Here is a 23,792-nt window from a genome sequence, read left to right as displayed (position 1 = left end):
GTTTGTTTACAACAATGCCAACAGCACGCTGGGGAACATTGTAGACTCTTCCAGTTTTGCCATGGTAACACCTGTGGGGCGTTCCTTTTTGAACAGTACCCATTCCCTTGATGTCTACAATATCACCTTTCTTATAGATTCACATATACATGGACAAAGGAATAACTCCATGTTTTCTTAAAGGCCTGGAGAACATACTGGGTGTCTCTCCTCTTTCTCTTTGTGTTTCTCATTTTGGCGAATTACTGGAGGATGGCGGTTCCACTCATTATATTTTTGAAGCCTCATTTTGGTTTACGTTTTAAAGTATGTTATCAAGAGGAAAAACATTTAAATTATAAAAGCACTACTACTGAGTTCAGTAAGGCATAAAGAAGAAAGTAAATATTACTTGTCATCCCATCATCCAGTGGTGGGATATTACTAATATCTGGTCTATTTTGTCCTGAACTTTCTCTGTGCACATGTGTACACACACACACACACATAAACACACACATCTACAAGAATGCGTGGGCTACACACATCTGTGGGTATGAACTTAATGAGTCCTGATTCTACCACTTACCAAATGTGTGACCTTGGGTTATTTCTTAACCCCACTAAGCCAGGCTTTCCCTAACTGTAAAATGGAATCAAGAACAATACTCAGCCAGGCATGGTGGCTCACACTTGTAATCCCAGCACTTCGGGAGGCCCAGGTGGGCAGATCACGAGATCAAGAGATCGAGACCATCCTGGCTAACATGGTGAAACCCCGTCTCAACTGAAAATACAAAAATTAGCCAGACATGGTGGCGGGCGCCTGTAGTCCCAGCTACTCTGGAGGTTGAGACAGGAGAATCACTTGAATCCAGGAGGCGGAGGTTGCAGGGAGCCAAAATTGCACCACTGCACTCCAGCCTGGCGACAGTGAGACTTGTCTCAAAAAAAAAAAAAAAACAAAGAACAATACCTGGCTGGGCGCGGTGGCTCACACCTGTAATCCCAGCACTTTAGGAGGCTGAGGCAGGCGGATCATGAGGTCAGGAGTTCGAGACCAGCCTAGCCAATATGGTGAAACCCCATCTCTACTAAAAATACAAAAATTAGCCAGGTGTGGTGGTGCATGCCTGTAGTCCCAGCTACTCGGGAGGCTGAGGCAGGAGAATCGCTTGAACCTGGGAGGTGGAGGTTGCAGTAAGCCGAGATCATGCCATTGCACTCCAGCCTGGGTAACAGAGCAAGACTCCATCTCAAAAAAAAAAAAAAAAAAAAAGAATAATATCTAACTCCTAAGGCGATGAAAGATTAAATGAGGATCTGCATGTGAAGGCTTATTACAAGTACTGACACCCCATGAACACTTAATGAAGGTGAGCCATTAATTTGTAACTTTCTCTTGTCACTTTAAAAACACATATAGCTTGATAAGCCTTTTTGTAGCTTTGAAAAACTACCAGTTCTCCTCCATTTCATCCCTGTCTTAGCGGGGATTTGCATATATTTGAACTCTTCAAGTTAGAATCCTGAACCTACAATTACAGTCATTGTTAATATAATGTTTATGCACACTTACAGTTATGTGCCAGTTCATTCTAGCTCACAACACCTCTGCGAGGTAATTGTCATTATCCCCAGTTACAGACGAGAGAATCCAGGCTGGTAAAGGAGGGCTGAGATCTAAATCCAGGCCTCCTGGCTCCACGGCTCTGTTCTTCTCGCCCGGCCGCTCATTCTGACACAGCCCATCCCCAGTCAACCGCACAGCCTTCCAAAGGTACTGGGTTAAGTCTGAAAGCAGTTTCCTGGCTCGAATCTGGCTGGTTCCTAATAGAGCAACTGCTATCTGCTAGGCAGGGAAGGCCCCTGGACCAGAAGTCAAGAAACCTGGGTTCCTGGAAGTTCCCATATCCTTTTCACAGTTTCATCACTTGCGGAGTGGGTAAAATAATATCTGTCATTCCTTCTTTGTGGGATGAAGTGATAGCCAGATAAAAGTGATGATAATACTAACAATATGACAGGAGTTTAAGAAGTTATAGAAGTCTTTTGTGACTATGTACTGATACTTTTATGACTAATTACTAATACTTTCATTACTAGTTACTATAAACCAATAATAATGAAAGTTTTTGTTTTTTTACCACCCATGTTTTTTGTTGTTGTTGTTTTGTTTTTTCTTTTTTCTTTTTTGAGATGGAGTTTTGCTTTTGTTGCCCAGGCTGGAGTGCAATGATGTGATCTTGGCTCACTGCCACCTCTGCCTCCTGCGTTCAAGTGATTCTCCTGTCTCAGCCTCCCGTGTAGCTGCGATTACAGGCATGCACCACCACACCCGGCTAATTTTGTATTTTTAGTAGAAACAGGGTTTCACCACGTTGGTCAGGCTGGTCTCGAACTCCTGACCTCAGGTGATCCACCAGCCTTGGCCTCCCAAAATGCTGGGATTATAGGCGTGAGCTACCGTGCCCAGCCTATCACCCTTGTTTTTAATGATATTCTTCATGACTCTGGTAATTCAAAGTGTTTTCCCACCCTGGGCATATTAACAACAACTTTTTCTTTCTTTTTTTTTTTTTTAGATGGAGTCTTGCTGTGTCACCCAGGCTGGAGTGCAGTGGCACAATTTCGGCTCACTGCAACCTCCACCTCCTGAGTTCAAGCAGCTCTCTGCCTCAGCCTCCCAAGTAGCTGGGATTACAGGTTCCCGCCACAATGTCCGGCTAATTTTTGTATTTTTTAGTAGAGATGGGGTTTCACCATGTTGGCCAGGCTGGTCTCAAATTCCTGACCTCAAGTGTCCACCTGCCTTAGCCTCCCTAAGTGCTGGGATTACAGGCATGAGCCACCACGTCCAGTCATTAACAACTTTTTCTTGATATCATCATGTCCTTCATTCCACATTAACCAGCCTGCCCGAGTTTCCACCAGATCTTGCTTGCTACCCTGATTCCGAGTCTCCCCCACACTGCTCCATGTGTAAACTGGAAAGTAGTCCTAACAGGGTCACAGCAACCCTTCATACCCTTTCCCCGCAGACTGCATTTATAAATGGGCTAAACTCCACCCTCCTTGGGGTTAAAGTGAGGTGGGCCCTTTGTACAGCGCCACATGTAAACAACGTGGCTTTTGAGATGTCCCCTAAAGCCTGGAGAGGAAGCCACGTTTTTCATTTGTGAGAAAATTATTCAAGGTTCTATCTGGTCCTTTGCTTTTCCCAACTAGGAGGTTTTTCAGCTGATGGAGAATGGTGGTGGACCAGATAAGATCAGAACTGAGGCTGGAGTCCTAAAGTTGCTTTTCTGGAGGATTTCCTAGAGTTGGAGAACATGGAATAATTAGGAAGGGGCATCTGATCCTTGAGGTCAATTTGGAAGAATTGAGGGAGCTACCTACCCTCAATTCAGTGTTTCCTGAATGTGGTTCATTGACTTGTAAAGAGGAGACATTTTGATATATCATTGTAAGAGAGCAAGTCAAGGTGAAACGCTCAATTGAATGGTAATTGCTTGGGAAGAGAAGAAGGGTCAAAGTGGTTGAACTTAATGATGCAAAAAGAATGATCATGAGAAGAGAATTATAAACGGAGTGAGAGATGTTAGGCAAAGGTGAGGGACTTCAAGTCAGCTATAAAGAAAATGATTAGAAACCTATTCTTGGAAGCAGATGTCCATCAGAGTGAGAAACAGAGACCATAAAGGAATATCTTCAAGCTTCTCGATTTTTAACAATGTGCATATGTTTTGTTTTCCATATATTTATGTATTACTGAGTATAGAAATGATTTTTGTCAAGACCAAGTGGTAAGGACTTGGTTGTTATAAAATAAGATTGTCAGATTTAGCAAATGAAAAATTCCATGTGATTTTTGGGATCTACTTAGAGTAAAATAATTACTCATTTTTCATCTGTGATTCAAATTTAACTGGGTCTCCTATATTTTATCTGGCAGTGTTAGTATTAACCTGTGTAAGGAAAGGCACCAGCCCCTGCTAGATGAAGGTTTGCTGGGGAAAGGAACAGTCTCTGGGATACTATCCAGCTTCAACTCCTTTATAGAAGGCCCTTCATGGTAACACAGCACTCACTATTATAAAACCATCTGGCAGGGCTGGGTGTGGGCCCGGCCTAGAGGTGAGCAATGGCTGTAATTGATTTTCTGCTTCTGAGTTTACGTTGCCCAATGCCCAGTTCTCAGGGATAGGTCAAAGCAGAAGACCTCTGTGAGTGGGAACAAGTTTCTTTAAACAAGAAACAAGTTTCTTTTATCATATACAACTGAGCACAAATTATTCATGTTTTCGAGACTGTGAAAGGTAGAAATGGAAGAAGATATTGTTACCACGTCAGAAGAATGGGAGATGAGAAGAATTCTTTCTCTCTCTCCGTCAGATGCCAGTAAGCAATCGGACTATCAAACATCTCCAGACATTGCCAAATGTCCCTGCGGGGATAGGGGAAGGGTGTGTAAAATACCTGATTGAGAATCACTGGCTTACAATATCAGGCATCATCCTAGACACTCAGCCTCTCCTCCTCAACAAGCCTTTAAGGTAGACGGTTTAAATATAAGGACAGGAAACGTCAAATGACTTACCCAGAATCTCACGGATAATCATTATGGGATTTGAACTTTAAACCTAGGTCTTTCTTATTCCACTACGTCTCCACACTGCCATATAACACACAGTTCCAACACCAAAGGAACTTCAGAGCTATCTGGAGAGGTGTGATGTGAACCAAGTAAGTTTCAGTGCGTTCCCTGGAGAATGAGTGATGTGAGCACTCAGAAGAGAGAGGTAACAGTGGGAGGGAAGTCAGGGAACGTGTCCTGCACAGATTAGAATGTTCTTTGCATATTTGTGGGCAAACAGTGAGTTTGTGCAGAGAAGTGGCAGGAAGTAAGATCCGGACAGATAGCACTGGGTAGCAGTTAAGAGTAAGCACTGGTTCCAGGTAGACTCTCAGATCCAGCTCCTCTACTTATTAGTTGTGTGACCATGAACTACTTAGATAATCTTGTCCAGTTTCATTGCCTGTAAAATGGGTTGCTGTAATAATAGTACATATTCTAAGATTGTAATAGGGATTTAATGACCTAATACATAAAAGGCTTAGAACAGGTCTTGGCATCCTGTATGTGTTCAATACATGCTAGCTACTTAGTACTTGGTTCTGTTGGACTTCAAATAGAGTTTAGAATCTATATTGTAAATAATGGCAGCTTTTGAATCAAGGCCTGCAAAGATGTTCCAGAGGCACCACAATCCCCCTTCCTGTGTGCATTGGAAGATCACAAATTAGTATATCTTTGGATCAGAAACCATTCTCCGGTTCCATGAACTGTTCTGTTCCTGGGGAACTGTGTCAAATGGTTCAGCCCCTCTGTGGTGGCTTTGGGTTTGAAGCATTTTGTTTGTTTGTTTGGTTGGTTTTTTTCTTTGAGACGGAGTCTCACTCTGTTGCCCAGGCTGGAGTGCAGTGGCGCAATCTCGCCTCACTGCAACCTCCGCCTCCTGGGTTCAAGTGATTCTCCTGCCTCAGCCTCCCGAGTAGCTGGGATTACAGGCGTGCACCACTGCACCCAGCTAATTTTTTGTATTTTTAGTAGAGACAAGGTTTCACCATGTTGGCCAGGCTGGTCTTGAACTCCTGACTTCAGGTGATCTGCCCACCTCGGCCTCCCAAAGTGCTGGGATTAGAGGCGTGAGCCACCACGCCTGGCCGGGTTTGAAGCATTGAGGACATCTTCCCAACAGAGCTGCAAAGAGGGAAAGAGACATGGGCATCTGTTCAGACGTCATTCACTCATCCATCCATTCAATCAACATTTACTGAATACCTTTTTAATTCTGGGCATCATGTTTCCATTAACTATATCTGGAACACCAATAAGTCACCACCCCGTCTGTGTGTCAGCTGAAAGTTGATTGGATAGAATTGTCATTGTTTAGTTTCAGGACAATTCAAAGTTATATTTGTGGATTGTGTCAGAATCCTGAGGTTTCTTCTCATGCTTTGCTTGGTGCCACTGCTGGGCCTTGTGTTTGTGGAGAGCTGGTGGCCCTGGATGTGGTCGGGGATCTTCTCCTGGGAATTTCCGCTTTCTTTCTCTCTTCAGCTTTTTACAGCTGCATAAGGTTTAGATCTGTTAGCAAACACTTGTATAATTATGCCCCTCTCTGTTTACAGATTTAGGATAAATTGTCCTAATGGGAAAATATCTGTCCTTTAGAGTAATTTGGATCAAGGCTTTTTATTTTTTGTTTGTGTCTGGTTCAGTTGCCTTTCTAAAAATCATTTTGCTGTCTGTTTCACTCATGAATCATCTATCGTTGATATACAACAGCACTCAATAAACCTCGTTAAAAATCTTGTCTTGATCTAAAAGGAGTTGACATTGGGGAAATATGTGACCCATCCATATGCTGTCTCATAGATACTGAATTGAAGGAAACATTGGATTGTAAGGCTCTTTGGGGACATCTGATAAGAAGCCCACAGAAATGACAAGCCAGAGGTCTGTGCTGAGCTGTGACATGAGTCTCTGTTCTGTAGGGTGGGGTTTGTTAAAGTTGTCAGGAATAAGGCCTACTTTAAAAGATACAAAATGAAATTTAGAAGACGACAAGAGGGTAAAACCGATTACTATGCTAAGAAACGCTTGGTGATAGAGGATAAAAATAAGTACAACACACCCAAATACAGGATGAGAGCTCGCGTAACAGAGATATCATTTGTCAGATTGCGTATGCCCATGTAGAAGGGGATATGATAGTCTGCACAGCTTATGCACACACTGCCAAAATTTGGTGTGAAGGTTGGCTGACAAATTCTGCTGCAGCATATTGTACTGGCCTGCTGCTGGCTCGGAGGCTTTTCAGTAGGTTTGGCATGGGCAAGATCTAGGAATGCCAAGTGGTGGTGACTGGAGATGAATACAATGTGGAAAGCATTGATGGCCAGCCAGGTGCCTTTACCTGCTATTTGGATGCAGGCCTTGCCAGAACTACCACTGACAATACAGTTTTGGAGGCCCTGAAGGAAGCTGTGAATGGAGGCTTGTCTATCCCTTGCAGTACCAGACACCCTGGTTACGAATCTGAAAGCAAGGAACTTAATGCAGAAGTTAATGCATTGGAAGCACATCACATGTCAGAATGTTGCAGATTACATGCGTTACCTAATGGAAGATGAAGATGCTTACCAGAAACCATTCTCTCAATACATAAAGAACAGCATAACTCCAGACATGATGGGGATGTATAAGAAGGCTCATGCTGCTATGCAAGAGAATCCAATCTATGAGAAGAAGCCTAAGAAAGAAGTTGAAAAGCAGAGGTGGAACTATCCCAAAATGTCCCTTGCCCAGAAGAAAGATCAGGTAGCTCAAAAGTAGGCAAGCTTCCTCAGAGCTCAGGAGCGGGCTACTAAGACCTAAACCAAACAATTTTCTATGACGATTTTTCAGATAAAGACAATCAACTTATTTACTAAGCAGCTGAAGAAAAGGAAACAGGAAATGACCGACCAGAGCCTTGACCACCATGCTGGAAAACCTCATTTCAGTTCATGTGTCTTAAGGCATCACAGTCAAGAAGCATTTGTATTCATTCATGCCACAGTCACACCTACTGTATGCAAAGTTAGATTACAGCTGAATAATTAAATGTATAAAGGTGAACCTTGATTTGAATTCTTCAGCTTTGTGGGAGATAGCAATGCACCCTCCCTACCAGAAAGTGAACTTGGGGCCTGGCGCTGGCTCACGCCTGTAATCCCAGCACTTTGGGAGGCTGAGGTGGGCAGATCACCTGAGGTCAGGAGTTTGAGACCAGCCTGGCCAACATGGTGAAACCCCGTCTCTACTAAAAATACAAAAACCAGCCAGGTGTGGTGGTGGGCACCTGTAATCTCAGCTACTCAGGAGGCAGCGGCAAGAGAATTGCTTGAACCCGGGAGGCAGAGGTTGCAGTGAGCCAAGATCGTGCCATTGCACTCCAGCCTGGGCGACAGAGTGAGACTCTGTCAAAATAAAGAAAAAAGAAAATGGGCCGGGCACGGTGGCTCACACCTGTAATCCCAGCACTTTGGGAGGTCTAGGTGGGCAGATCACGAGATCAGGAGATTGAGACCATCCTGGCTAACACGGTGAAACCCCGTCTCTACTAAAAATACAAAAAATTAGCCAGGCGTGGTGGCAGGCGCCTGTAGTCCCAGGTACTAGGGAGGCTGAGGCAGGAGAATGGCGTGAACCCAGGAGGTGGAGCTTGCAGTGAGCTGAGATCTTGCCACTGCACTCCAGCCTGGGTGACAGAGCGAGACTCCATCTCAGAAAATGAACTTGGTCCTTCCTTTCCTCTGTTTTGCTGGGAAAAGATGATTATTTCCCCAGGCAATGTAAACCTGTGTAAAGCTTGCTTTTCAATCAGTTTGGCCAATAAGCATGAATGCTTCTTTTTGCAATGTTTCCTCCCTCTGAATAGCTAAAAATACCTAATGATAAGAGGCAGTGGTGTAATGATTAAGCACACCCTTTTGAGTCAGACCAAATGGGTTTGAATTAGGACTCCAGCATTTATTAGCCGTGTTACTTAACCTCTTTGTGACTCAGTTTCCTTGTGTTAGAATAAGACTAATAATTATACCCACTTCACAGGGCTACTGCAAAAAAATGAGATAATCTAAATAAAGTACTTAGCACAGTGCCCAATATAATTATAGTAAGAGCTTAATAAGTCATAGCTATTATTATCATTATCATCATCAACTAATTATTTAAACCCATTAAAAAGCAATACGTCCCGTACACAGAACAGGAGCGAAGCTATGAAATACACTTACCAGGCTGGGTGAGGTGGCTCATGCCTGTAAGCCTAGCACTTTGGGAGGCAAAGGTGGGTGGATTACTTGAGGTCAGGAGTTCGAGATCTGCCTGACCAACATGGTGAAACTCTGTCTCTATTAAAAATACAAAAATTAGCCAGGTGTGGTGGCATGCGCCTGTAATCCCAGCTACTATGGAGGCTGAGGCAGGAGAATTGCTTGAACCCAGGAGGCAGAGGTTGCAGTAAGCCGAGATTGCGCCATTGCACTCCAACTTGGGTGATGGAGTGAGACTCCATCTCTCTCTCTCTCTCTCTCTCTCATATATATATATACGTATATATACACGTATACATACACGTATATATACATGTATATATATGTATACATACACGTATATATACGTATATGTGTGTGTGTGTGTGTGTGTATATATATATATATATACTTATCATCTAGTTAATGTCCACAGTTGGGCATATTTTTAGCGATGCCCATCCCAATAAGGAAAACAAAGGTCCGATGTTTTGAGAGAACATTACATTCTCATGGCACCTTGTTTGTGAGTTAGGGAACACAGAGGTTCAGGATCTTTACTCCCACATATGATGGAATAACAGTGGAACGCTATAGTTCTAGAAGGGAATAGAAGGCGTTTTCTAGCCTCACTTCTGCTTAAACATGCAAAACTATCACTTAGGATGGAGTCTGATAGATGGAGATTGCACAGTGTTATCAGATGAGACTATCCTAAGGTGAAGTCAGTTACCATTAGGATTAAGCAAGTCGACTTTACATTGTACCCAAATTCTTTTTTTTTTTTTTTTTTTTTTTTGAGACAGAGTCTTGCTCTTTCACCCAGGCTGGAGTACAGTGGCGCCATCTCGTCTCACTGCAACCTCCGCCTCCTGGGTTCAAGCGATTCTTCTGCCTCAGCTTCCCGAGTAGCTGGGACTACAGGCGCATGCCACCATGCCTGGCTAATTTTTTATATTTTTAGTAGAGACGGAGTTTCGCCGTGTTAGCCAGGATGGTCTTGATCTCCTGACCTTGTGTTCCACCCGCCTTGGTCTTCCAAAGTGCTAGGATTACAGGCGTGAGCCACTTTGCCTGGCCTCCCAAATTCTAAAGTTGTATTTTGAGTCTCTTACCTCTTATGTCCTCTGTAGAGATGATGAACAGCTGGTCGGTATCCTCTTTATAATAACCCTTCAAGTAGGAAAAGGCTGTTAAGTTTGCCTTTAGGCATTTTTTTTTCACTCTAGACTAAACAACTCCAAATCCTTTAACTTCCCCTCGTAAGTTCTATTTTCTGTCTCTTTAATCATTTAGGTTCTCCTTTGGAACCTTTCCAGTGTCTCCACATCTTCCTTACAATAAGAGGCATCAGATTGGACATACCCCCACCCCCCCCAACCCACCAGTAAGAGTCTGTCTGCTGTCAAATTCTTTATTATGGGGTAGGGAGAAGGGGGGCACTTCCCTTTCCTGTCAAACTCCCACCAGCGTGAATTCACCCCAGCACTGCATTGCCTATTTCTTATCAGTGCAATATGCAGATTCCTATTAAATGCATGATCTGCTGTGATCCTCACCTCTTTGTCAGTTTTTCTTGAATCTAGACATTAAGCCCCATTTGTGCCTGTCATTTTGATCATCACCCCTGAGGATACCACTTTGAAATCAGCCATCATGCTGAACTCTAAACTGTTTTTAATGAACCATTTCCTTAATGTGTGGAAGCTACTTTGGATTCTGTTAACGTATCAGCAGTTCCCACTCAAATTAATGTTATTTGTAGACTCTGGGTATGCATATAGCAATTTCAAGTATTATTTAAACCAGACCCAAGACAAAATCGTAGACCACATGCTAAGCACCCCTTTGTTTACTGGGCCATTGATCTCTTTTCCAGTCAGCAGTGAAACCTCAGTTAGGGAAAAGACGCACCAGATCATATCTTTCTGGCCTGCTGATGAGAATGGCATATGCATGCAAAAGCTTTCCTGAAATTAAGGTATTAGGCAGATGTGGTCACATTTTTTTTTTTTTTCCCTGAGATAGAGTCTTGCTCTCTTGCCCAGGCTGAAGTGCAGTGGTGGGATCTCGGCTCACTGCAACCTCCACCTCCTGGGTTGAAGTGATTCTCGTGCCTCAGCCTCCCGAGTAGCTGGGATTACAAGTACCCACCACCACACCTGGCTAATTTTTATGTTTTCAGTAGAGACGGGGTTTCACCATGTTGGGCAGGCTGGTCTTGAGCTCCTGACCTCGTGATCCGCCTGCCTCGGCCTCCCAAAGTGCTGGAATCACAGGCATGAGCCACCGTGTCTGCCGTGTGGTCCCATTTTCAATTCCCAGCACTTACGTGCCCCAGACTGAGCTGAGGCAACAAAGATGAGGATGGGGGCAGAATATTTCTTTGCATTATACTCAAAACCATACATTTATTTTTATTATTTATTTATTTTATTTATTTTTGAGACTGAGCATTGCTGTGTCGCCCAGGCTGGAGTGCAGTGGCGCAGTCCGGGCTCACTGCAACCTCTACCTCCTGGGTTCAAGCTATTCTCTTTCCTCAGCCTCCCAAGTAGAGTAGCTGGGACCACAGGCGCGTGCCATCACGCCTGGCTGATTTTTGTATTTTTAATAGAGATGGGGTTTCACCATGTTGGCCAGGCTGCTCTCAAACTTCTGACCTCAAGTGATCCAACTACCTTGGCCTCCCAAAGTGCTAGGATTACAGGCATGAGCCACCGCGTGCCTGGACTTTATTATGTATTTATTTTATGTTTTTGAGTTGGAGTCTCACTCTGTAGCCCAGGCTGGAGTGCAGTGATGGGATCTCGGCTCACTGCAACCTCTGCCTTCCGGGTTTAAGCAATTCTCCTGCCTCAGCCTCCCGAGTAGCTGTGATTACAGGTGCCCACCACCACACTCAGCTAATTTTTGTATTTTTAGCAGAGATGGGGTTTCACCATGTTGGTCAGGCTGGTCTCGAACTCCTGACCAAAAGTGATTCACCCACCTCGACCTCCCAAAGTGTTGGGATTACAGGCGTGAGCCACTGCGCCTGGCCCATACATTTACTTTAAACAGCATTGATGTACACATCATCAATTATGTACCTGGATTGAAGGAGTGGAGAAAGAAGCTAAAACATTGGGAAACTGTTGTGGAAAAAACACTCAGAAAGGAAGCAAAGGAGCACTTCTCAAATTATTATTAGAAAATTATTCAATTTGAACTTAATTCCCATAAAACGTATAGGATGCTAATGAAAGACTACACTTCCTGGCAGAAGAGTGGGAAAAGGGAAGGGGGTGGAGCCAGCATTCACTGAGACCCTTATAATATGTGTAAGCCAGACACTTTGTGTTAGAGAGTTCTAATACCCTTGGTTTTTTCTGAAATCATCAGCCTAATTTGCTTTGACCCAGGAATTGCGATGTTTGGAGGACTGGTCTACAAAGCTTGTTCTCACTGGGCACATGTAGTGTTCTCCTAAACTCCATGAGGTGTTGTTGGTTGCAGTACCCAAAACTTCTTGAAATAAATCTTATCCTGGGGTTCTGTTTCCTTTTGGTTCTTCCGAAGGAGGAATACCATGACCTGACACTCCTTGCCTGTTTCTGGGTTGGCTGTTGTGCCGACCTGAATGAAGCAACTAGGGGTAATTCCAGGACTGGTAATGATGATAATTATTTACTATGTGCTCTGGGGCTGCTTCTGAGAGTGGGCAGATTTCCAGCCCAGGCTTGACATGGGTTGGCCCCTCCTAGGCTTTAATTACCCATTCCGGTGGCAGTAATGGTACTGGAATTGAAGCTTTCTTTTGCCTCCTCCATTATAATTAATTGCTTCGAATTCCACCAGATCTGTCCGTTGCAAAGCTCATTTACTTTTAGGGGCTGCTGGATGCCCACAACCAGAGCTTAGAGCCAGAGGGGTGGAGTGGGACTGGGGTGTGACTCTAACATGAACCCCAAGGAGTGGAGTGTGTGCCTGCCTGTGCAAGTCCCGGGAGGGAGGCCCAGGGCTTGAGTGAGTTTGTTTGCACTGAGATTGGTGCCATCAACCTCAGGAGCTCTCCATTCCTCTAGCTCAGGTCCCTGGGAGCTCCACCCTGGGTGCCTTTTGAAGCCAGGTGAAATGTGTTTTGAGCAGACGTTCCATAAAGGCTTGAGGTTTGGCACCAGCGACGCTTTTACTTTTCAACAAGTGTCAGGAGTGGAAAAATGGAAAAGAATACAGCTGAAGTTTTGAAAAGCAATGAAATGTGGGGTGACTCCCCCTCCCGCTGCCAGCCCCCCTCCCCTGCTTTAAGAAAAGCAAACACTCTTTTCCTGTCTTATTTGTGTTCCCATTAATTTAAGACAGGAAGCCTCAGTGGGTGTGATGTAAACAATTCGGCCTCGTGGGTCGGGCTTCCTCATCAGTTTGCAGCTGGAGCGATGGCTGCAGGGCCCAGGCCCACTCAGGCCTCCTGGGGGAGGGCTTGTTGACTGAACCCCACAGAAGGTGGGAGGGGTAGGGGAGCGGGAGAAGGTATAAAGGAAATGCTTCAGTCCTGCAGTCACCGGCGATTGTAATTCAGCGGTGTTAACTTTGGTTACTCCAGCAGAAAGGCTCTGACCGGGGATTTCTGGAAAGTTCCCTGACATCCTGCCCCATGCGATGGTTGTGATTTTAGCTGGGGGCTCCACCCCTGTAAGAACTCAGGCTGCCGCGGATTATGAAACGGAGTGGTCATGAAGTGAATTGATGTGGGAAGGTGGAGCTTCTTGCAATGGCTCGGAGGGAGAACTTTTGGTGCAAACGAGGGTCTAGGGTAGGGCGCTTTTTCCTCTAACCTGCTCCAGGTTTGCCCCAGGAAGCTCCTGAGCCCTCGGTGTAAACAAAGGTGTCTGGAAGAGAAGCCCCAAACTCCCTGAAATCCTCCCCAGGGCGGTTTCCTTTTCCCGGCGAGGGGAGTGACCGGGGAGGGGATCTTGGAATGCCGTGGGGTTTTGACAAGTGAGCAGGGGAGTGGCGAGCCGAGTTTAGGATTGCATTACAGGCTTTTCCTAACCTCCTCCACCGCGGCGCGGAGGGAGGAGGGGGGGTCCTCCCACAGACCTGGAGCTGGCGGAGAGCAGCCTTCGGGAAGTCCTGCAGGAGCCGCGTTCCAGGAGGGCAGCTGGCAGCCGCCCCAGGCCCCCCGGCCGCCTGCAGGTGATTAGGCTTAATGAGCTGCCCCGGGGGCGCGGAGACTGGCCTGGCGAGCGGATTACCCGGCGCCCAGCTGCTGCCGGCGGAGACTCCCGGGAGCTCCGGAGAGGAACCCTCCGAAGGTGACTTCAGAACTGGAGGTAGGAAATCGGCTTCTCAGGCGAAAGCCTCAGGTTTTCTGATCTGATCCAGGTCGGGTGCAGACTGGGGCTGAATCCACAAATGTGGAGATTTAGCCACAGCCTCGGAGGCGCGGAGCGGCCACCTAAGCGTCTGCCCTTCTCGTCTCCCGGATCACTGGGGTGTGTTGTTTTTAAAGTGGGGGATTTGCGTGTTGAGAGACGGTTTGTGTTCCTCGGGAGGAGTAAGTGACTTGGAGCTGGTTTGTCAATGGCTGGACGGAAGGAGGCGCCCCGGCTGTGTGTGACGGGCAGGGAAGGGGTGCCCAGAGGGGACAGGTAATAGGGGGTTCCGGAGCCACGGCGGCTTCAGAACCTTGGGGGCTGTGCCGTTGAAGCCCCGGTAGGGGCGGGGGGCATGGCAGCAGCCCGGGAAATCTGTCATACTGTCCCCCATCCCTCGCTAGCAGCAGAATGACTGAGACGGAGCAAAGCTGCTTTCTCTACCCGCGGGAACTGTGGATGATTTCACAAGAGGTCGTGATGGCATTTGGAGACAGATCTTTGCCCCCAAATTACTAAACAGCCTGCTTGGACAACAGCCCCACCACTGATTCCCAAAATGTTTTGATTATAGGATCCACAAATCAAAGATATTTAAAGATGCAGGATGTTTGGAAAGAGAATGGCATTTTCTGTCCTGTAGCTCCTCTCTACTAGGTAGTTGATAAACACCAGAAGTGAAATGAAGTCAGTCTTGTCTCATGAGATGGAGGGAAAGAAGGCGGTAACTACAGCTGTCATCCTGGGAACCATGTCTGGGAGAAAAAGACTGTGAATGTAAACAGTAAACAAATGCTTTTCATAGAAATAGGCCAGGCTGAGTTTGATATCATAAGGGGATATAATAAACTCTAAATAATATAGACATATCTTTAAATACATACAAAATAATACTTTCAGAGTTTGCACTCTTACACTGTTTTGTAACTTTCAATTCAACTTCGCAGGTGAATTGCAAGGGCCTCATTTCGTCCCCAGCTGCTAATCTGGCCATTGAATACTAACCTGTAGGCCTCCCTGGCTCCTTTTGCTGAGATGTTAATGGAGTTGAGAGGATACGGGACCCACCCACAGTTAATCCAGGATCTTCAGTCAAACCCAAGGCTCCTGGGTGCAGCTGCGGGACTCACAGACAGGATGGCCTTTGGGGAAAGAGGCCTGTGTCAGGTCTTAAGGAAGAAAAAGAGTTCTCAGAGCGGGCCACAAACAAAAGAAACAAGAAAGGGAAAGTGATGGGGTTCGGAATCGAAGTGAGTTTAAGGCTTATCTGGGCCCTCACCCTCTCGGCGCCTGCATTGCTGGGTGTAATTGCCAGCCTCCCTCTTATCTAGAGTGAAGGAAAGATGGTCTAAGAGCAGCAAAGTCACCAAACTGCCTTTCTGCCTCCTCACGTCCCTAAATTTCCCAGCGGCGCACCTGGCACGTAGTAGCGCTTCCCTTGAGCCTCTGTTCCTGCTAATCTCTGTCACACTTAGGGATGGTGTCATTGAAGAGAATGGTGAGTCCATTGCACTGTTTCCTGGGACATCAAGGTCGCTTACCTGCTCTCCCCTTTTGCCTTCTTCATCGTCTTCTGTTTCCCAGAGGTTTGGCCAAGTGCCTGTTGCTCTGCCCTCCAGAGGGTGGGTGCTTCCTGATTTTACTGGATTTTCATTCCAGAATCAGACTTATAGCGTGAGCTTCCCTCCTTATCAAAACTATATATATATATATAAAACTTTAAAAAGTCAAATATGTCTACAAGGCTTATAACTAGGGACAGTACTCACTCACCTTACCCCTTACCAACTTCCAATTCTTTGTCTTTTCTAGAGGCGTGGTCTTGTTATGTTGCCCTGGCTGGTCTCAAACTCTTGGGCTGCCTCAGCAAACCTCCTGCCTCAGCCTCCCAAAGTGCTGGGATCATAGGCGTGAGTTACCACACTCAGCCTCAACTTCCACTTCTGTGCCCCAGAGACAACCATTTTCAACTCTTTGCACTTATTTCTAGTTAGCAAGTACATACTGCCCACTGGGTCCCTCCCTCATGAGAACTCTGTCCTCCTCCGCTTGCCGCTCTTGAGGCCAGTTGCACATCCATCATTGTGGGGCCTCCTCTCACTATTATTATGAGAATTCATTTTGCTGATTTCTCATGTAGCATCCCGTGTGTTTTAGACCCCATGTCTTCCTTTTTCTTTACATTCTTTTGCTGGTAAAACACACCTTCCAGAAGTTCCTGAGAAAGAGGACATGGGAGGCAAGTTTTTTGAGATCCTCCAAGGTTGACATAGGTTGCATGGAGTAGGAACTCTAGGTTGGAAATCCCTTTCTCTCAGAAGTTAGAAAGCATTGCTTTTCTAGATTTCAGAATTGCCATTGAGATGTGTGGTGTCATTCTAAAGGCTTATGCTTTGAATGGATATCCCCTCCTGAAAGTTCTTAGGATTTCCTCATCATCCTCTAATATTCTCTCTGTTGTCATGAAGTTTCATTGTAAGACTTGGTGTGAGTCTTTTCCCATCCATTTTACTAGGCTTCCAGTGGGCGTTCTCCATCTAGAAACTCTGCCCTTCCATTCTGAACAGTTTGCTAGAGTTTTGTTGGTTTCGTGTGTGTGTATTTTTATTTTTATTTATTTATTTATTTTGGAGATGGAGTCTCGTTGTCACCCAGGCTGGAGTGCAGTGGTGCGATCTCAGCTCACTGCAACCCCTGTCTCCTGGGTTCAAGTGATTCTCCTGCCTCACACCCCGAGTAATTCGGACTACAGGCATGCACCACCACACCCAGCTAATTTTTGTATTTTTAGTAGAGACGGGATTTCACTTTGTTGGCTAGGCTGGTCTCGAACTCCTGAACTCAGGTGATCTGCCCACCTTGGCCTCCCACAGTGCTAGGATTACAGGTGTGAGCCACCGCACCTGGCCTTTTTTTGTGTGTTTTTAGTAGAGGCGGGGTTTCACCATTTTGGCCAGGCTGGTCTCGAACTCCTGACTTCAGGTGATCCGCCCATCTTGGCCTCCCAAAGTGCTGGGATTATAGGCATGAGCCACCGTGCCCAGCCAGTTTCCTAGAGTTTAAAAAAAAAAAAAATTCCTTCCTTCTCCTCTGGAACACCCAATTAATTGGAAGGAGACCCGCATGGATTGACTCTCGAATTTTCTTACTTAAACCTCCTTTGCAAAAATTAGTACAGCTGTGATAGTGAAAGAGATGTGATCTGACTCCATCTTGCTTCTAACCTCCAGGTTGCCCTGATTCATTGCTGAGTGTAGGCCAAACTAACTTTGGGAGGAACTTAGTTTATAGTTTAACTTTGAAACAAAGATGATTACAGCCCTTTCCCAAAACAAATCTCCTTATTGCCTGGGGACCAGACTGCCTTTGTAGGACTAACAAATTAGCCATAAGATTTGCAGCTTGATAACATCACTATTGTAGAACCTAAGGTTGGCCTTTTGAGATGTCTTTTCAGGTTTTTGCATTTCTCTTTTCCTTCCTTCATCCCTCCCTTCCTCCCTTCCTCCCTTCCTCCCTTCCTCTTTATGAGATGGAGTCTCCCTCTGTTGCCCAGGCTGGAGTATAGTGGCATGATTTGAACTCACTGCAACCTCTGCCTCCCGGGTTCAAGTGATTCTTGTGCCTCAGCCTCCCAAGTAGCTGGGACCACAGGCATGCATCACCTTGCCCAGCTGATTTTTGTATCTTTAGTAGAGTCAGGGTTTCACCATGTTGCCCAGGCTGGCCTTGAACTCCTGACCTGAAGTGATCCGCCTCAGCCTCCCAAAGTGCTGGGATTACAGATGTGAGCCCCCGAGCCCAGCCAAGGTTTTTGCATTTCTGACAACTAGTGGCTTCACCTAGACCTGCCAAGTGGTCCTGTGGCCCCACCCAGAAGTGGACTCAGCATGAGGACCATTTTCCACACCCCTATGATTGAATCCCCAACCAATCAGCAGCACCCATTCCCTAGCCACTCCCTCCCCCAAACTATCCTTAAAAAAACATAGCCTTCAAATTTTCAGAGAGACTGATTTGAGTCATAAAACCCCATTCTCTTGTTCGGCTGGCTCTGTGTCAATTAAACCTTCTCTATTGCAATTCCCCTGTCTTGATAAATTGGCTCTATCTGGGCAGCAGGCAAAATGAACCTGTTGGGTGGTTACATTACCCTTTTTCTTATACTTTCTATCTCCTTTTAAAACATTTCTACTTCCTGGGAAATTTCCTCATTTTTGTCTTCCAACCCATATGTTCAGTTTTTATGTCTGTCATCATATTTGTAATTCCCAAGAAAGCCTTAAAAATATCTGAAATTTTCTTTTTATAACCTCCTGTTACTGTTTCTTGGATGAAAAGCTTCTCAATTCTCTGTAGATCTCAATTACAGCTTCTTTGAAGCATTTCTCTACTCCCTGCACTCTTTGTTTCCTCTGATTGCTAGTTTTTTGTTTGTTTGTTTGTTTGCTTTTGGTTTTTAATCACTTCCACATTAAAGGCTTTCTTCAAATGTCTGATGATCCTTGACTGATCACTCACTAAAAAGCTAACTGGAAGGTCTACATAGATGAGATATACCCAAGAATAGTTCCTTCTTACTAAGAAGGAGGCATAGAACAATGTCTCAGAATCTAGAACAATGCCTGGCACACACTAACCTTTCCATACATGTAATATTTGCTGAGTAACTGAATGACATACACTCTTGCTGGGGCCCCGGGTAGTTGCCAGTATTAAAAGCTCTCAGGTGATTGAAATCTGCGGCTAGCACAGAGGACCTCTGCTGTAGGATTAGCTCATTGGTGGTTTCATTGGAGGACTCACACCTGATAGTGGAAAGTCTTTGTTCTCTGGGGAAACTGGGTGAAGAGAAATCCCCTATACTGAGGGGAGTTGGTTGGCTGCAGTGTTCTGGGAACCAGATGAGAAGGAGACTTGAAGTCTAACTATTTGGTATGATGACTGTCCTATTCACCTGTTTTTTCGCCCCTGCCTCAGCTATACCTGGTGTCACTGAGTCCAGAGTTGCCGAGACACAGCAGAGCACACAGATTGCAGAATTTCAGCCTTCACTTGGTACCTAGGGCCAAGGTGATTTAGGGTCCCTTCCGCCTCAGTGCATGTTGCCCCCAGTTCCAGAGGCATTCTAGGGCATAAATCCCAAACTGGCTTTCCATACTGCTGTGCTAGGTTTTCACTTTCTCCCACCTGCTAAGTTACCACTAGTTTGTCTACATTCCAGCTTCCAAAATTGTGTTGCAATCATTGTTTCTCCTGTTCTCTGTATCTTTGAGAGGCTAGCAATCCTCCCTTTACCCTCACTCATGTCAGACCATTGTGTTTACTGGCAAATGAGTCTCCCTGCCTGATGTCCCAACTTTGCCCCAGAACCCTCCTCTCAGTTTCTCCTTCTGTTGCAGGTGCCCACTCGGGGCCACATTTCAGGTAGGCTACATCGAACTTTCATCTCAGCAGTAGTCATTAAAAACCAGCTGCTGAAGAATGGTGGCTGTTGGTCATTCCTGTTGGCATGGTAGCGTCTTCTTCATTGGATCATTATGCTGCTGCTTCTGTACGGAGTATTTGGCAGAAGGCATTTCTGAACATACTTGATGCTATGACTTATCAGGGTTCTGTTTGTGTGGATAACTGTACAGCACATTAACTTTGAAATATATTCATGTCCATTTCCTTCTTTGGCCCTCAGGAGCAGCCCATTGCGTGGTGGTGTGGTCAGGTGGACATGGAAGCATTGTTCTCTGAGATGATTAGCCCATTCAGGTCACATATCTCCATTCCATGCCCCAGAGACAAGCATAGGAAAGAGCTCGCTATCAAAGGCTAAGCAATAAAGAGTAAAGGAAAGTCTGTCGTGGAGTTTCTAGGGAAGGTATGCCCACTACCAAGAAAAAGACGCAAAATAGATGACCCTTTTGCTTTCTCCCTGTGTTGCTGTGTAAACTGGCATAGGCATCTTGTCTCCAGCCTTAGGATGCAGCCACTGTGCAAGAGAGAGTAAGTAGCAGGTCCCAGAGAAGCACAGCTCAGAGCCCCACCCTTCCTCTGCACTTCCTGGCATGTGAGATGATTAATTTTCTCCCTGTTTAAGCCACTTTGAGTCAGGGTTTGATATCATTTGCTGCCAAAGTGATACAGGTGGAGATTTATTTATGCATCGCTTATCTCCAAAAAGAGTTGAGGCAGACCGTGGGCTCACTCAGATTTGAGCTGCCCAATTCCTCTTCTGATTCTCATTCTGATTCCAAGTAGAATTCCTCTCTACTCTATTTTCTAGGCAGATGAAAGTAATTTTATTCTTTCTTCCAACTTCAAAGGAAGGAATAACTATTGAGACATTTGGGGAAAAGGGGGAGTTCCTTGCTTTGGAGATTGCCGGCTGAACCCAGGGAGCAAACATCCTGGGCTGTCACTGAAGTGAGGACTGCTTTTAAATGACACAGCACTGAAGACACTTCGTGCTTCTGCTTGTGAAAAGCCAAGCACTAGTTTTCACTCCCTCCTAGGACTGTGGAGGCTGAAAGGTCTGCCTGCAGACTTGGTATGGTTTCTTCCGTCTTCCACCCTTTGTGCCTCCCAGACTTTGGGAAGTTTTGAAGATGAAACAAGCTCCGGAAGTGCTTGGTGGTGTCAGGAAGACCAGAATACAGGAGAAAGTACCCTGTTTGTTCCTGTATTTTCCGGTCTGACTCAAGTGGCAATGATGTACTCTATTTTTATGAATGGAAGGCCTTCAAAGCCTGTTCTATACTGTATAAATGTATGCCTTATACTATATAGTTCATCATTATATCCTGAACATCCTACACCATCTGTGATATACAACTGGTATTCAAACATTATTGTGAATGAACAACACAAGGATTGCTCATGTTAATAGACTCAATGTTTTTTTTTTGGGTTTTTTTTTTTTTTTTTGAGATGGAGTCTCGCTCTGTTGCCCAGGCTGGAGTGCAGTGGCACAATCTCAGCTCACCCCAACATCCACCCCAGGGTTCCAACGATTCTCCTGCCTCAGCCTCCCAAGTAGCTGAGACTACAGGTGTGCTCCACCACACCCGGCTAATTTTTTTATTTTTAGTAGAGACGGGTTTTGCCATGTTGGCCAGGCTGGTCTCAAACTCCTGACCTCAGATGATCCACCCGTCTCGGCCTCCCAAAATGCTGGAATTACAGGCGTGAGCCACCATGCCAGGCCCAGACTCATTAATTTTAATGGCAGCATATTTTCCCATTGAGTTGAAGGACCATAATTTGCACACCTATATCCCCAGGACTGGACATTTAAGTAGTATGGGCTAGAATATCTGAGACATGCGGTCATTAATTGGGAGACAACCATGACACCTTTTTTTTCTTTCTTTTTTTTTTTTTTTGAGAAGGAGTTTCACTCTGATCCCCAGGCTGGAGTGCAGTAGTGCAATCTTGGCTCACCGCAACCTCTGCCTCCCAGGTTCAAGCAATTCTCCTACCTCAGCCTCCATAGTAGCTGGGATTACAGGCATGTGCCACCAGACCCAGCTAATTTTTATATTTTTTTTCCGAGACGGAGTGTTGCTCTTTCGCCCAGGCTGGAGTGCAGTGGCCTGATCTCGGCTCATTGCAACCTCTGCCTCCCTGGTTCAGTGATTCTTCTGCCTCAGCCTCCTGAGTAGCTGGGATTACAGGCACGCGCCGCTATGCCCAGCTAATTTTTTTTTTTTTTTTTTTGATAGAGACAGGGTTTCACCATGTTGGCCAGGCTGGTCTCAAACTCCTGAGCTTGTGATCTGCCCGCCTCGGTCTCCCAAGGCGTGGCAATCCCACGCCTGCTGGGATTACAGGCGTGAGCCATGGCGCCCAGCCAATTTTGATTTTTATTTTTTAGTAGAGACGGAGTTTCACCATGTTGGTCAGGCCGGTCTCGAACTCCTGACTGCACGTGATTCTGCCTGCCTCGACCTCCCAAAGTGCTGGGCTTACAGCCATGAGCCACTGCGCCCGGCCATGAGGCCTTTTTTTGACTGTTCTGTTTCTTCTCCATCTTCCTGACCCCCTAACCTTCTGAGAGGCCCTAATCATCCCAGTTCCAGATTGCCATTGACAGCAGCCGAACTCAGCACAAAAGTAGATTGGCATTTTGGAAGCACTGATATTTTTGTAGCTTTTCCCAGGGGTTCCTGTTAAGCATTAGTTGGCAGGGAATTGCCACTTGAAATGTGCATCCCTGAAGTGGTGCCTGCCTAGCGTGGTTTTCCAGGTGGTTTCTTCTCACATATCTTATTACACTTTTGAATCTAGAGATTATATACCTGTCTCTTTGATTTGTTAGGACTTTCTGCTGACCTCTGAGATGCTTGTTTTAATTGCCAACTGATAGAAAATGTAAGTGGGAAAATGCATTAGGGTGCAAAGTTTGGAGTTGGTTTTATCTCTGGAAATTGGTGAGCTTGTGGGGATAGGGGATGAAGGAAAACTGTTAGAGACAATTTTGTCTGGTTAGTGGGCTGTTGTCTTAACAGTTTCACTTGTCAGTCCCTCTGTAAGTATACCATTCCTTAGACAATATAAGCATTCCGTGGAAGTTTACACATAAAGAAATTTCTGTTTTTGTAACTTACATCTGAGATATGCTAGAAGACCTTGATGTTTCCATTTAGATTAATCCTATGGTGAAGACCTTTTGTAGAACAAATAATTTTTTAAAAAAAGTCAAAAGACATTTGTCCCAAATACATAACAGATATATATATGCATGTGAGCGTAACTTACAGTTGTGTATGTGTTGTCATTTCTTCCCCCGCCCCCAATTCATTCTCTTTCTTCCTCTGTACTAAGAGGATTGTGTCTGTGAACTGCAGCAGCTGGACTCCTTGCTTTTTGTGTTTCTGGTTGGGTTCAGCCAATGGGAGGCACTGGCAGGGGATCAGAGGAGGAGGAAAGAGCATCTGGGTATTTATCTCCCTAGCAGTCCCCCTAACCTTGCTGGGCTTCTGACGATGGCTGATTTCTTCTAAGCGCTTGAGGCACTTTCCTAGCTCCAGCTCCTGCATAGTCTGATAATGCTGCTTCCTTCCCATGCTCTTCAGACCTAGAGGTCCTAGCAGTTTCCCTTCTGTTGTTGCTAGCCCCAGGGTGCTGCACTCTGCCTGTCTCCGGTCTGCACCTCTGTAAACAGTCCCTGCCTAAAACAGTCTCCAGCGAAACCTTTTTTAGTGTGCCTTCTGTTTCCTGCTGGACTCTGACTGATAGTCTATGTCCATTTCTTTCTCATATATAATCTTAATTGTCATGCTTGGCTCTAAAATGCCAGTTACGTTTACTACATCTGAATTTGAATTGCATCCTTTTTTTTTTTTGGAGACGGAGTTTCGCTCTTGTCGCCCAGGTTGGAGTGCAATGGCACAATCTCAGCTCACTGCAACCTCTGCCTCCCAGGTTCAAGTGATTCTCCTGCATCAGCCTCCCGAGTAGCTGGGATTACAGGCATGAACCACCACGCCTGGCTAATTTTTGTATTAGTAGACACAGGGTTTCACCATATTGGCCAGGCTGGTCTCAAACTCCTGACCTCAGGTGATCTCACCTCAGACTACCAAAGTGCTGGGATTA

General features: G+C 45.5%; 1 protein-coding gene and 1 pseudogene across 5 annotated transcripts in view; both read left to right on the top strand.

The window, feature by feature from the left end:
- The window catches only part of PDZD2 (PDZ domain containing 2), a 474,419-nt gene that overhangs the window by 201,134 nt on the left and 249,493 nt on the right, over positions 1 to 23,792 (top strand). The gene's annotated exons all lie outside the window — the stretch shown is intronic.
- Positions 6,521 to 9,002, top strand: LOC134730403 (large ribosomal subunit protein uL18-like; annotated as a pseudogene).

This window comes from Pan paniscus, chromosome 4 (genome assembly GCF_029289425.2).
Source record: "Pan paniscus chromosome 4, NHGRI_mPanPan1-v2.0_pri, whole genome shotgun sequence".
Lineage (NCBI taxonomy): Eukaryota > Metazoa > Chordata > Mammalia > Primates > Hominidae > Pan > Pan paniscus.
Note: the sequence above shows the minus strand (reverse complement) of the source record. Positions and strands in the feature narration are given on the sequence as shown.